This window comes from Dama dama, chromosome 5, assembly GCF_033118175.1.
Source record: "Dama dama isolate Ldn47 chromosome 5, ASM3311817v1, whole genome shotgun sequence".
Lineage (NCBI taxonomy): Eukaryota > Metazoa > Chordata > Mammalia > Artiodactyla > Cervidae > Dama > Dama dama.
In genome coordinates, this window is record NC_083685.1 from 21,216,727 (window position 1) to 21,231,884 (window position 15,158).

Consider the following 15,158-nt stretch of genomic DNA (forward strand, 5'->3'; position numbering starts at 1 on the left):
CTCCCAAACGAGGGCAGGGTAGGGCAAAATCCAAAGTGAAGAGGCAAAGCGGCTGTCATGTGGGAGAGTGTTCACAGCATTGTGGTCTGTAGCAACCCCAACTCAGAAAGACCCTAAATGTCCATCAGCAGATGGGAGAGACTGATTGACAGATCCATACAAAGGAATACTAGCTTCCATACCCACATCCTAGCTAGATGAGAAACACAGAAAATAACAAGTGTCGGTGAAGATGTGAGAGGAACTGGAACCTTTGTGCCTTACTTCTGGGAGTGTAACATGGGGCAGCTGATGAAGAAAACAGTCTCCCAGTTCTTCAGTGGGTTAAACATAGAGTTAGCATAGGAACCAGCAATTCTGCTTCTGGGTGTACACTCAAAAGATCTGAAAGCAGGTGTTCTAACAAAAATGTGTACACAGATGTTTACAACAGCATTATTGCCAATAGCAAAAAGGTGGAAACAGCTCAGTGTCCTTGGAGAGTTGGATGGATAAACAAAACATGGTTCATCCACATAGTGGAATGTTATTCAGCCATCAAAAGGAGAGAAGTACTGACAGAAGCTACCATGTGGATGAACATTGAAAATGTTGTGCCATGTGAAATCAGCCAGACTCCAAAGGCTGGGTATTATATGGTTCCAGAATTGGTAAATACATAGAGATAGAAAGTAATTGGTGGTTGCCAGGGGCTGGGGGAGGGGAGAATGAGGTGTGGTGGTTTAATGGGTATGGGGTTTCCTTTGGGGATGATGAGAATATTCCAGAACTAGATAGAGGCAATGGCTGCACACCACGGTGAAGGTACAAAATGCCACTAATGGTGAATTGTGTGCTATATGGATTTTTAAAATTTATTTATTTATTTATTGGCTGTGTTGGATCTTCACTGAGGTGCTTGGGCTTCTCACCGTGGCGACTTCTTTTGTTGCGGGGCCTGGGTTCGAGGATACGTGGGCTTCACAGTTAGAGTGCACCGGCTTAGTTGCCCTGCGGTGTGTGGGATCTTCCTGGACCAGGGATCGAATCCAAGTCCCCTGCATTGGCAGACAGATTCTTAACCACTGGACCATCAGGGAAGCCCCTATGTGTATTTTTAAAGGCTAAAAAAAAGGATGTGGGAGGGTGAATACTGGGGCTACATCTCACCAAATGTGAGTGTATTTCATAGAACAAAGAAGGAAAAGCCAAAGTTGCAGGAGAATGAGGAACAGATGTTGCTGACAGTAGCCCAAATCCCCTTGGCCGCCCCCACCCCCGGCCCCTTGGCAGAGGCACGGCTTTCACCCTGACTACTGTTCCCCCTTCTCAGGCACCTGTGTGCTGAGCTGTGCTTAGTCGCGCAGTTGTGTCCCATTCTTTTTAAGTCCATGGACTGTATCCCACCAGGCTCCTCTGTCCATGGAATTCTCCATGCAAGAATACTGGAGTGGGTTGCCATGCCCTTCTCCCTGGGATCTTCCCAACCCAGGGATTGAACCCAGGTCTCCCGCATTGCAGGTGGATTCTTTACCTTCTGAGCCACCAGCGAAGCCCAAGAATATTGGAGTGGGTAGCCTATCCCTTTTCCAGGGAATGTTCCAGACCCAGGGTCTCCTGTGTTGCTGGCGGATTCTTTACCAGCTGAGAGACCAGGGAAGCCCCAGGCACCTGTGACCCTTCTGCAAAGACTTCCTCTGCCTGCAGGAGTAAGCCACCCGCAGAAGTGGGAGGACACGGGTACCCCAGCCTCCTAGCCCTCAGCTCGTGCTCTGAGCATCGCTCCATACACTCAGGGAGCCCAGGGGACACAGCCTAACCACCACAGCCCCGTGCCCCCAGCTCAGCCCTCACTGCTTTTTCTCCTGCTTCTCTCCTGCCTCCCTGACCTCACCTCCCACATAAACTGTGCTCCAAACCCTCTTAGCCTCTGCTTTTAAGTGAACCCAAACTTAGACAAATGCCCGTGACATTATATCACATAGGGAAGATTTTGAGCTGTGCAAAGCAATACAGAGGTGTTGCTTGGGGAATTCACACACAAGTAGCAAAATGGCTAGGACACATCTAGGAATGATCAGCACCAAGTCCAGGGCACTGGGCGCAGCCGGAGAAGGGGAGGGGCAGGTAGGATGGAGCTGCCCTCTGAGAAGGGTACCCAGAGGGCCTCAAGGGATTGGAAATGTTTTATCTCCTAAACATGGGTTGCAGGCACAGAAAGGCTTGTTACATATGTATATTTCTCGAATGTTTGAAATGTGTCATTGTCATTGTAAAAGAAGGCATGAGTAGGTGTATTTAGCAGCCAAGGAGTTGGAGGGGATGGAGACATTTTAAGTGAAGAAATGCTGGATGCTAAAGCTGAGTCTGGACTCTGGTCCAGGTGGTATTGGGGAGGTCAAATGATACTGCTGTTTCATGTCATTCTGTTTGTGATCCACGGACCCAAGGCAGCGAGGAGGACCTGGGTCAGGGAAGCTCCCATCACAGCTAGAGTAAGACAGTCTCGGTGGGGCAGAGTCAGGAGGCAAAAGGCCTGGGAAACATTTGAAGGTGGGAGGCAGTGGCCAGCTCTGCTCATTGGGGTGGGAACCAGGAGCAAGCGAGGAGCTGGGGTTGCCACTCTGGGGGACAGGGGGACGGGAGGGCCCCTGCAGGGCTCTGGATAGCCAAAGGTTTTTACTTACTTGAATTGATCAGAGAAGGAGACTGGGATAGGTTTGTACAGATCTGCACAGTATTTGTACTTGCTGGGGAGGCAGGTGGAGGTGGGAAGACTTTTGACCTCAGCACCTTGGATTTTCAGGTAATAACAGGGCTCTGTGTGCCCCCCAGCTCCGAGCCCCCTACAAAGCAGCCAGTCCCTGCCGACAACTCACATGTGACCACTATTTCCAGGACCTCGGAGGGTACCTGCCAAAGGAGAGAATCCTCGGTGGCAGGTTCTTGGTGGGGGTCTGAGCCAACCCTCCACAAAGCCATTCTCTTTTGGGGCTCAAACACTTGTGGGAGGTCTTGGGGTCTGATGCATCCTCTGCTCCCTGGTGGATTGCTTTAATGGTGCCCATTCTCCCCCTCTCTGTAGCCACACTCTGTGCTCTGGACCTTCTTTTCCCAGGTTTTTTTGAGCTTTATTCAGAGTACAGTCTGATAGATTTTGGTAATTGAATTCCACATTGGTGTCATGATCTAGAACTTTCTAATCACCCCCCAAGCTCCCTCGTGCCCCTTTGCAGTAAACCTCAGGCCCAGCGTCTAACTCCAGGTGACTTCTGATGTCTTTCTGTCACTGAGATTTTGCCTTTTCTAGAATTTCATATAAACAAGTTCATTCTATATGAGCCTTTATGGACTTGAAAAATATTCTTTTTTTTTTCAGTTTTGTTGAGATATAGTTGGCAAATAATCATGATATCTCTTTAAGATGTACAGTGTAATGCTTTGATATACATATACATTATGAAATGATGGCTTCATAAAGCTAATTAACACACTCATCACCTCCCAAAATCCCTTTACGCACATGTGGTGAGAACACAAGATGGACTCTCTTAGCAAATCTCAAGTATACAATACAGTGTTATTAACTGCAGTCAGTCACCATGCTTGCTATCCACAAGCTATTCATAACTGAAAGTTTACACTCTTTGACCAACATCCCCCATCTCCCTCACCCCTCAGCCCCTGGCAGCCACCATCCTATGCTGTTACGATGAGCTTGACTGTTTTAGATTCCACATCTAAGTGAGGTCACACAGTATTTGTCTTTCTGTGTCTGACTAATTTCACTTAACGTAATGTCCTCTAGGTTCATCCATCCTGTCACACATGGCAGATTTCCTCCTTTCTCATGGCTGAATAATATTCCATTATATGTTTTTATACCACATCTTTGTGGACTTCCCAAGCAGCGCAGTGGCAAAGAATCCGTCTGCCACTGCAGGAGCCTCAGGAGACACAGGTTCGATCCCTGGATTGGGAAGACCCCCTGGAGGAGGAAATGTCAACCCATTTCAGTATTCTTGCTTGGAAAATCCCATAAACAGAGGAGCCAGCTTGGCAGGCTACAGTCCACGGGTTCACAAAGAGTTGGACGTGACTGAGTGATTGAACACACACCTCTTTATCTGTTGACAGAGACTTAGGTTGTTTCCAGATGTTGGCACTTGTGAATAAGTCTGCAGTGAGTGTGGGAGTACAAATATCTTTTGGAGATAGTTTAGATACATTCCCAGAAGTGGGATTGCTGGATCATTTGGTAGTTCTATGTTTGATGTTTTGCAGAACCTCCATCTTGTTTTGCATCGTGGCTGTACCAATTTACATTCCCACCAACAGTGCGTGAGGGTTCCTTTTCCTCCACACCCTCATCAACACTTGTTATTTCTTGTCTTCTTGATAACAGCATTCTAATATGTGTGAAGTGATAGTGCATTGTGATTTTGATTTGTATTTCCCTAATGAACAGTGATGTTGATCAGCACCTTTTAATATATCTATTGGCAATTCGTATGTCTTCTTCGGAAAAGTGTCTACTGAAGCCCTCTGCTCATATTTTAATCAGGCTATTTGTGTGTGGGGGGGATTATTTTTTGCTATTGAGTTGATATGAGTTCCCTATATATTTTGACTATCAGCTCACTGTCGGAGCTATATACCAATAGTTTTCAAATATTTTCTCCCACTCTGTAGTTTGCCATGTCATGTTGTCAATTCTTTCCTTTGCTATTCAGAAACTTTTTGGTTGATGGATTGGAAGAATTAATATTCTTAATATGTCCATACGACTGAAAGCTATCTGTAGGCTCAAAGCAATCCCTGTCTCAATTCCAGTGACGTTTTCACAGAAAAGGAAAAAAATAATTCTAAAATTCATATGGAACCATCAAGGACTCTGAATAGCCAAAGCAATCTTGAGAAAGAAGAATGAAGCTGGAGACATCACATTTTCTGATTTCAGGTTGTATTATAAAGCTATAGTAATCAAAACAGTATGATAATGGCATGAAAACAATGAAACAGTAGAGAGCCCAGAGATAAACCCACACAGATGTGATCAAGTAGTCTTTGACAAGGGAGCCAAGAACACACACTGGGAAAGGAATAGTCTCTTCAATAAAAATGATGTTGGGAAAACTGGACATCCACATGCAAAGGAAAGAAATCGGGCCCTTATCTTACACAGCACACAATCATCAACACAGAGAGGCTTAAAGACTTAAACATAAGACGTAGGCACATGTGTGCTCAGATGTGTCCGACTCTTTGTGACCTCGTGGACTGTAGCCTGCCAGGCTCCACTGTCCATGGGGTTATCCAGGCAAGAATACTGGAGTGGGTTGCTATTTCCTTCTCCAGGGGATCTTCCCAACCCAGGGATCACACCCATGTCTCCTGCGTCTCCTACATTGCAGACGGATTCTTTACTGCTGAGCCACCTGGGGAGCCCTAACATAGGATGCAAAGCCATTAAAATTCTGAGTCAAGGGTTTGGAACTTCCTTGGTGGTTCAGTGATTAAGATTCTGTGGCTCCACTATAGGGGGCATAGGTTCAATCCCTGGTTAGAGTGTGCCACCTGCCACACGGAGTGGCCAATAAATAAATAAATAAAATAATCTTTTTTAAAAGAGGATTTGAGTACCAGGGGACAAGGATTCAGGAATCAAGTCCAGGGAGCAGCTAGAAGGAAGTGTGCACAGTGAGATGGGGACAGGAAGGCAGTGGAAAAGGATACAGTTTCAGGCAGGTCACTGCTGGGCCACGAAGGTTCAGTAACCCATTGGGGAGCCCCAGAAGCCAGAATGGAACATGCCTTCAAGCCACTCCACTGAGGGGCTTCCGTGGTTGCACCATCCCTGGGGGTGGGGGTGGGCATGAACTCTCTACCACTTCAGCCCAGGATCGCTGCGGGATGAGTATAGAGCATCCAGAGTGGCTGATCACCTCTTGGTCCCTTTCTGTCCCTGATGATACGGAAGCCCCGAGATGCTGAGTAATCGGGAACCCTGCTTGTGCCTCAGAGTCCTCAGGCCCCATCCCTACCACCCTTGGATGTCCTCTGCTGACTTCAATATCCGGTCTCACGAGCCCCACAAGGCCAGCAGGGGCCTCCCAGGCTCCGGGCAGGGTGGGGTCTAGCCCTGGTGCCCACGCATCTCTGGGCCCTCCACCTGCACCTCCACCCGTTCGTGCAGTGCATGTGGCTGAGCTGGTCTCTGAATCAGGTGTTTGACTCAGTGATTGCGGTGATAATTCCCAAGCTGGCAGCATCCACTCGGCTGGATCCCCAGGGCTTGTGGGTTTGCATCCGTAGTCTATTACCTCTGATAGGTTGGAGCTTAAGAGCATGAGGGCTGCCTGTGGAAAACCCCTGGTCCCTCCCACCCTGGGATCAGCCGGGTCCCCAGGGCTCAGGCTTTTACGACCTCTGCTGCTGGGTTACCGCCTCCCACGCGGAGGCCCCTGGCGGCCTGGAGACGAGCTGATGGACTGTTTGGTCCTGAGAACAGGGCTGCCAGACGGGGCAGGGCTGGATGAGTCACCCTGGACCTTGCTTGGTCATCCAGGTACCAGGACGGCCAGTCCCTGCTCACCCTGGGGTGGGGGGAGCTCCCCAGCAGGGCCTGTCACAGGTAACAACCCAGCAGGAGGGTTTATTTGCAGTCTCTGCAAGAGATCAGGGAGGGTGGAACCTACACTTCAGCCACTGCCCAAGGGCTGGGGAAGCTGTCCTCCTGGGGGGCCGCCTGCCTCTTGGAAGATAATAAACCTCGATGGTTTGGGATGCTGCCTTCCCTAAAGGCGGGGTTCTCATTGTCAGAGTTTAAGAACAAACAAAACCAGGGTTTCTCAGAAACAGTCACTGCTGGGGAGCAGATGACTTCAGGTGGAAAATTGAATGGATTTAAATGAGATTAAATCACATGATGAACAAGTTATCCCGCCTCCAGGGCTCTTTAATCCAGCTTGATTCTTATCAAACAAAAAACTCAGCCTGGCACTAATGAGTCTTTAATGCCTCTCTAGGACTTCCTAATTTCCTTTTTAAAACAAACAAACAAACAAAAAAAACAAACAAAAAAAACCCACAAGGAATATTAGACCTCAAGCTGCAAGTCTGACACAGTCCATCCTCCTGGTTAGAACTGAAAATGCTTGTTTTGTTTTCATTGAACTCACTTTTGCAGTTGTGTGTGCATGATGTAGTTTTCTATTTAGAGGATGAATGTGAAAAAAAATTAAAATTGATTTATTGCACCTTTTTTTATTCTTACAGTGAGTCCTTAATATATTTTATAAATAATAGTATGAGTTGGGGTTGGCAGATCCTGGCCCTGGGCCAAATCCAGTCTGCAGCCTGTTTTTGCCAATAAAGTTTTATTGGCACTTAGCCATGCCATCATTGACACATTGCATGCTCTGGTTGCTTTAACAGTAGTTTCAGTGGAGACCATCCAGCCCATGTTGCCTAAAATATGGACCGTTGGGCCCTTTAGGAAAAAGTTCACTGATCTCTGATATAAGTGAAACACTGAAACAACAGCAAAAAAGGAAGTGACAAAGGGCTAAAGTTTGGAAATTATTGATGAAACTAAGTATGAATTTCAGGGCCTTGGGTAATCATAGAAAATTACCATCCTTCTGCTTGGCTAATTACTTATCACCCTGAAGTACCACTATGATGACCAAGTGAGCTGGAATTCCTTGTGTTATGTGTTCTTCCCTAGTTCTGGGCAGACTGTGGTTGGGTGAATCAGCTGGGTATTGGGAACAGGGGTGTAAATGTCCAATTTCTTCCTCTCTTTTCCTGCCTGGTTAGACTTAAATTTTCTTTCCTAACTTAAGGCTCTAGACCTATGCCTGATTTCCCATTTAGTCCTCTGGCAGTTCTGACCAATGCTCTGTTTTCAGTTAATTATTTAAGTACAGTATCCTGCCTCCCATGCAATAAGCATTTTTGAGCTGAATTCTGAGTTGGAGATGCAAAAATGAAAGACGTGGGGCTTCCCCGGGGGCTCAGTGGTAAAGAATCTGCCTGCCAACGCAAGAGACATGGGTTCGATCCCTGGTCCAGAAGGATCCCACATGCCACAGAGCGACTAAGCCTGTGTGCCACAACTATTGAGCCTGTGCTACTGAACCCACTCAATGAAACTACTGAAGCCCGGTGCCCGGGAGCCCATGCCAGGCAACGAGAGAAGCCGCCGCAACGAGGAACCTGCACAACGCAGCTATAGAGCAGTCCCAGCTCACTGAATCTAGAGAAAGCCTACATAGCAATGAAGACCCAGGCCAGCCAAAGATAAATAATTTTTTTTTTTTAAAGAAAGACACTATCTAGCCTTGTGGACCTTTCACACCTGTGGTACTCACCACCACCACGATCTTTTTCACCATCACTGCCGCCCTGATCACCCTCATCATCACCGCCATCACCCCCATCATCACCATCACCACACCATCCTCACTATCATCACCATCACCACACCATCACCACCCCACCCTCACTATCATCACCACCATCACTCTCACCCCCACCATCATCTCCTCCACTACCACTATCACATAAAAGAGCCAACTTTAAATTGCCTAATGCTTAAAATACCCCAAGGGCAGCACAAGCAATATCTGACATAAAGTTCCTCAAGAACATCAGGGGACCCTCTATCTTGCTGAAGCACCACCCCTTTTCTGCAATGCCCTCTAGGCTGGAAACAGACAGGTCAGGACTGTCCCCTGTCAGGAAGATAAATCTTCTCATGGCTTCACTCAGCTTCTTCTACACAGGAAAAGTAGTCGTGGCCAAGCAGCTTGTATTTTCTATTTGAGTGGTTCACAAATACATTTTCTAAAATGCCCTTTTTCCTCTTATGTATTTGCTGACTCTAATTTAGACACTTAGAAAAGACCCAGAATTCAGTGAGTCCTCGTCAGGCACCAAGAATAGAAGCATGACCAAGGCTCAGAGGGCTCTCGCCATCCAGATGCCAAGACAAACACGCTCACAGCCCTTGCCCGGGAAGCGGTGGCTTGTGGTTCAAGCGCCAAAGTGGTGGGGGGAGGGGTAATAGGAAAAACAATCAATAGATCAACGTAGAGAAAGATTTCCCTTACCAACTTCTGTGCTGAAAATGCCCGTGGCGTTGCCAAGTGCTCCTCGTGTGGGTGGAGGACCTACAGACTACCTCGGGTCCCTTTCTCACTGAGCCGAGGCCGACCAGGACCTAGAGAAACAATGAAATGGCCTGCCCCAAACGAGTCTCCTTCTCCAAAGCAGAAGCCATTGGCTTAAGCCAACCTTATTGGCAAAGTCTTGTCTGGGTGAAAGGTGCAAAGAAAGGAAAGAAGAATGATGAGAAAACCAAGCTTGAGTGCCTGCTTGGGATGGTGTTAGAGGCTAGAAGGCAGAGGTGGGAGCAGAGTAAGCATTGGATGGTGACAGGAGATGCCATAGTCATTATCCAATATGGTAGCCTCTAGCCACGAGTGACTGGTGAATACTTGAAATGGGGCTAGTTCGACCAAGGAACTGACTTCTGCTTTAGTTTAATTTTAACCAATTTGTTTATTTTCTTCTTTATTTACTTCATTTGTTGTTATTCTTTTCCATTATGAGTGTGTATGTGTGTGTGGTTTTTTTGTTTTTTTTTTGGCCATACATGTGGAACTGTCCCACCCAGGAATGGAACTCAAGCCCCTTGAATTGGAACCTCAGAGTCCTAACCACTGGACCACCAGGGAAGTCCCATTATGGTTTATCACAGGATATTGAATATAACTCCCCATGTCATACAGTAGGACCTTGTTGTTTATCCAGTGTATACTAGTTTGCATCTGTTAATCTCCACCTCCCAAGCAAATTTAAATTTAAACAGATACTTAGTGCAGTTCTATCACAGATACTTAGGGCTTCCCTGATAGCTCAGTTGGTAAAGAATCCGCCTGCAATGCAGGAGACCCCAGTTTGATTCCTGGATCGGGAAGATTCGCTGGAGAAGGGAAAAGCTAGCCACTCCAGTATTCTTGGGCTTTCCTGGTGGCTCAGCTGGTAAAGAATTTGCCTGCAATGTGGGAGACCTGGGTTCGATCCCTGGGTTGGGAAGATCCCCTGCAGAAGGGAAAGGCTACCCACTCCAGTATTCTGGTGTAGAGAATTCCATGGACTATACAGAGTTGCAAAAAGTCAGACAAGACTAAGCAGCTTTCACTTTCCACTTAGTGCGATTATTAGAAATGTATGTTTGGAACACGTTTGGTAGGTGAATTAAATTTGTCAACTGTATATTTTTATGAAACGTGCAACTTTCTTTTTTACAGATTGTAAAATTTACTAATTTCCAATAAAAATGTAACATCCAAATCAGCTATTCAATAGTTGAATCAAAGTATTCAACACATGTCAAATTTCAGACTTAATACAAAAAAAAGAAAATAGCTCATTGATAGTTTTTCTTTGTATTGCTTGTGTAGTTGAAATGATACTTTAGATATACAGGATTAAATAATACTTGTTAAAATTCATTTCACTTGCTTCTTTTTAGTTTTTCGCAGTGGCTACTAGAAATTTTTATTTATTTGTTTGTTTAATTCTTCAGTCAAGTTTGCTCGGCATGTGGGATCTTAGTTCCCCAACCAGGGATTGAACCCACTCCCCCTGCATTGGAAGTGTGGAGTGTTAACCGCTGGACCACCAGGAAAGTCGCTAGAGAATTTTAAATTACACATGCAGATTGCATTTGGTTTCCCCCAGACGGCCCTACCACCCGCATGTGGAAAGCAGGCACACTCTCCAGAGCAGCCGTTGATGCTGGTCGGTTATTTTGTTTCCCTCTGTCCTCTGCCCCCTCCCCAGCCACACCTCAGGAGTAAATATTTGCCAACAGTTGCCCAGAGAGGAAGTTTGATATAATTAGAAAAATGAATCACAAGTTAGAAATTGTACAACTCCCAATGTTATCACTGACTCCGGACTATTGCATAAAGTCTCAGTTCCCGCAGCAAAATTTGCAGGGCATTTTGATTTAGATCACCAGAAGATCATCTTAGATCTGACTTCTCAAGACCACAAAGTTCCTGTGCCCTGAATATACTGGACTCTGTTGACCAGAAGATGTTGGGGTTCAAGATTCCCAATGCAATGTCTCTGTTGATCTAAAGTTATTTTAAGTTTAAAAGTTTATTTTTAAAAAAATCAAGTCTTGGACTTGAAACCAACCAGAAAACTTCTGATTTTATGTTCTTGACGTGTGGCTTAGTACTTTCTAAAGGCATCATTCTCTTGTCCTTGGGTCACTGACATGGCCATGGGTGGCTATTGAATACTGGATCCCTACTGTAAAGTACATCACATTTGAAAGGCTTAGGATGAGGGGAAAAAAAAGTATAAAGTGTCTAATTAATAATATACTTAGATTGCATGTTGAAATGATAATAGCTTGGAGGTATTGGGTTAAATAAACTATATCACAATGAATTTCTCCCATCTATTTTTATCCTTTTAACGTGGCTACCAGAAACACATGTGCCTCACATTTGTGGCCTGTGTTTGTGGCTCACATCCTGTTTCCCTAGGACAGTGCTGCTGCAGAGTGTCCTTCCTCCATCCGTGGTGGGTGAGATGTTACCCTCCTGACATATGCACGTGAGATCCCATTCTGAATCCACCCAATGTGACCACAACAGAAGTAGGTTACCTTTATTTAGGCAAGGAGGGGCGACAGTCGGCCTAATCACCAGGCTGAGCGCCGAGAGGGAACAGGGAGGCTTCATACTTATAGGGAGTTTTGTGGAAGTGATAAGGGAAACGTTAATCAGGCGGGATATTTTGAGTATTCTTCTGTTGAGATGACATTTGTAGTTGGGCAGGGGGTGATAAGTCTTCTGGGCGGGTGTAGGGGGTGGTAGGTTTCCAGACAGGGGGTGATAAGTCCCAGATAGATGCAACCGGCCTGCAGCATCAGGGTGGAACTAAAGTTATACTTTGTTTTCTCCGAAGTTAGATGATTCAGCAAGGGGCCTTTGAGACTGTTGTTCTCTTTTCTAGGCCCAAAAGACTCCTTCATTCACCAGTTGCTCCTTGGCATGTGGGATCCTCCCAGATCAGGGATTGAAACCATGTCTCCTGCATTGGCAGGCAGATTCTTTACCCCTGAACACCGGGGAAGCCCTCACTTACTCTGAAGTCTGACTGCTTTTCCTCTCCTTCAGAGTCTGGTTTTCTTTCTCATCCCTTCTTGGTAGTGCCTGTATTTCCTAGTTCCCTGTGAATAGGAAACCATCTTCCAAGATGATTGATGCTTCCCCAATTCTCAAACGAAAAATATCTTTATTTGGACTTGTTTTATGACTCACTGTCCAATTTCTCTCCTTTCTTTTGCCACTCATGTGAGTGCTACATTCCATTCCTGTACTTTTCTTTTACTTCATTTTTTAGAGCAGCTGTAAGTTCCCAGCAAAACTGAGGGGAAAGTACAGAGATTTCCCATATGCTTCTTGCCCCCTACACATGCACAGACTCCCACATCATCAACACGTGTGCGTGCTTGGTCACTCAGTCATGTCCAACTCTTTCGAGACTCCATGGACTGTAGCCCTCCAGGCTCCACTGTCCACGGAGTTCTCCAGGCAAGAATACTGGAGTGAGTTGCTGTTTCCTTCTCCAGGGGATCTTCCTGATCCAGGGATCAAACCTGTGTCTCCTGCAGCTCCTGCATTGGCAGACAGAATCTTTACCACTGAACCACCTGGGAAACTACATTATCAACTCCCCCACCAGCTGGTACATTTGTCACAAGTGATGAACCAACACTGACACATCCGTCTCACCCAAAGTGCATGCTTCACGTTACAGTTCTCCCTTGGTGATGTATGTTCTGTGGGTTTGGACAAATGTATAATGACATGTATCCACCATTATGGTCTCATCTGGAGTATTTTCACTGTCCGAAAACTCCTCTGTGCTCTGCCTACCCATCACTCACTCCCCCTCCAACCCCTGGCAACCACTGATCTTTTTACTCTCACCATAGGTTTTCCTTTTCCAGAATGTCATAGACTTGGAATCTTCCAGTACACAGCCTTTTCAGATTGGCTTCTTTTCCTTAGTAATCTGCATTGAAGTTTCCTCTGCATCTTTTCATGGTTTCATAGCTTGAAAGCACTGAATAATATCCCAATGTCTGGATGTACTAGGGTTTATTTATTCATTTACCTACTGAAGGACATCTTGATGGCGTCTAAATTTTGGCAATTAAGAATAAGCTGCTATAGGGATTTTATGGTGGTCTAGTGGTTAACAGTCCACCTGGCAATGCAGGGGACATTGGTTTGATCCCTGGTCTGGGAAGATGCCGCGGGCAACTAGTCTGGTGCCGCTGCAACTACTGAAGCCTCCGATCCTAGAGCCCACACTTCGAAACAAGAGAAGTCACCGCAATGAGAAGCATGTGTGCTGCTACTAGACAGTAGCCCCCGCAACTAGAGAAAGTTTTTGCAGCAACAAAGACCCAGCACAGCCACAATTAAATAAATAAATACATTTAAAAAATTAGAACAAAATAATAAAGCTGGTATAAACATCCATGTGCAGGTTTTCTTGTGGACAGAAGTTTTCAGCTCCTTTGAGTAAATATCACAGCCTGCAATTTTGGATGATGAGATGGTCCCTCCGCTTTTGAACCCTCCACCCCTTTCCAGGTCCCTGGCAAACTCAGCTTCTGCCCACACCCTTGGTCCAAAACCATCTTAAAACTTGGCCAGTGACTTATATCTCAGCATGACTCTTGCCCGGCCTCATCCTCCTCAATCCTTTAGAATAAAAAAAATAAAATAAAACAACAAACTTAGGGATTTTTTAAAGTACTTTTTATTACAGTGATCTGGCTTTCTCCCAATTGGTTGCATCGTCATGGAGATGGACGGAGGAGGCTGCCTCCATTTTCATCTCTAACCTCCTTGTGTTTGTGGCATGCGAACACCCCTGTGTGCAAGTGGCTGTTCTTACATGGGTGGAGCGCTTTCCATTGAGCTGGAGGCAAGAGGTGCCCTGTAGGGGGCAGAACCCCCTTCTGGCCCTCCTCCAGCCCACAGTCCCTGGAGAGCAACGTTAGCATCTCCAATCCAATCATTTTTTTCTGCCACATGTGCTAAGCAGTAAACAGCTCTCCGGGACCCAAATAAAAAGGTCTTTATGGAGAGAACAAACACAAGTAAATGCCAGAATCCAATTTAAATGAATAAATAGACCCAATTCCAAAGGCTGCAGGCCACAAGATTTCAGCAAGACAAGCCAAGCGAGTTGCTTTCTCTTGAGTTGGCTTCTTAACTTGAGGGAGGAAGAACCATTCGAGGCTGTCAGCAGAGCCCATCATCTCCAAATCCAAGGGTCCCTGTCCCCTAAGAAGTGAAAGAGCACAGCGCTAGTTTTCTCAACCAACAACCAAGCCTTGCAAATTTTGCATTTAGAAATAGAGGCGAGTTGAATCTCAGAGACTTGGGGAGAGAGGACTTTACAGCCTCCTGGAAACTGCAGCAGGGATGGATTCCTGGAGGGTGATGCTGGCCCCTGGGATCTGTGCATCTTGTCATCCCAGGAACGCTGGCTGGAGTGTCCCTTGCCGGCATGGGGAGGGGGCCCTTTCCCGGTCTCCATTCACTCCATCAACACTTGTTAAGCATGTTGGGTGCTGGGCAGTAGACAAGGAAACTCAGGAGAATAAACCCTGTCTTTGCCTTGCAGGAGCTCTCAGCCTGGAGATAGAGAAGCAGAATCACCATCAGATTCTAAGACAATCTCCTCCAATGAGTGAATGAGGTGGAGGAGGGGGGCGCTGCAAGTGACAGTGAGGGGGCAGGGGAAACCCTCTGAGTGCTGGGGGCTAGGTCAGAGGGTGGCCGGACTGCACTGTGAGGGCTGAGAGACACTTCTTTTTTTTATCTTTTTTTTTTTTTCCATTTATTTTTATTAGTTGGAGGCTAATTACTTTACAATATTGTAGTGGTTTTTGTCATACATTAACATGAATCAGCCATGGATTTACATGTATTCCCCATCCCGATCCCCCCTCCCACCTCCCTCTCCACCCGATTCCTCTGGGTCTTCCCAGTGCACCAGCCCTGAGCACTTGTCTCATGCATCCAGCCTGGGCTGGTGATCTGTTTCACCCCAGATAATATACA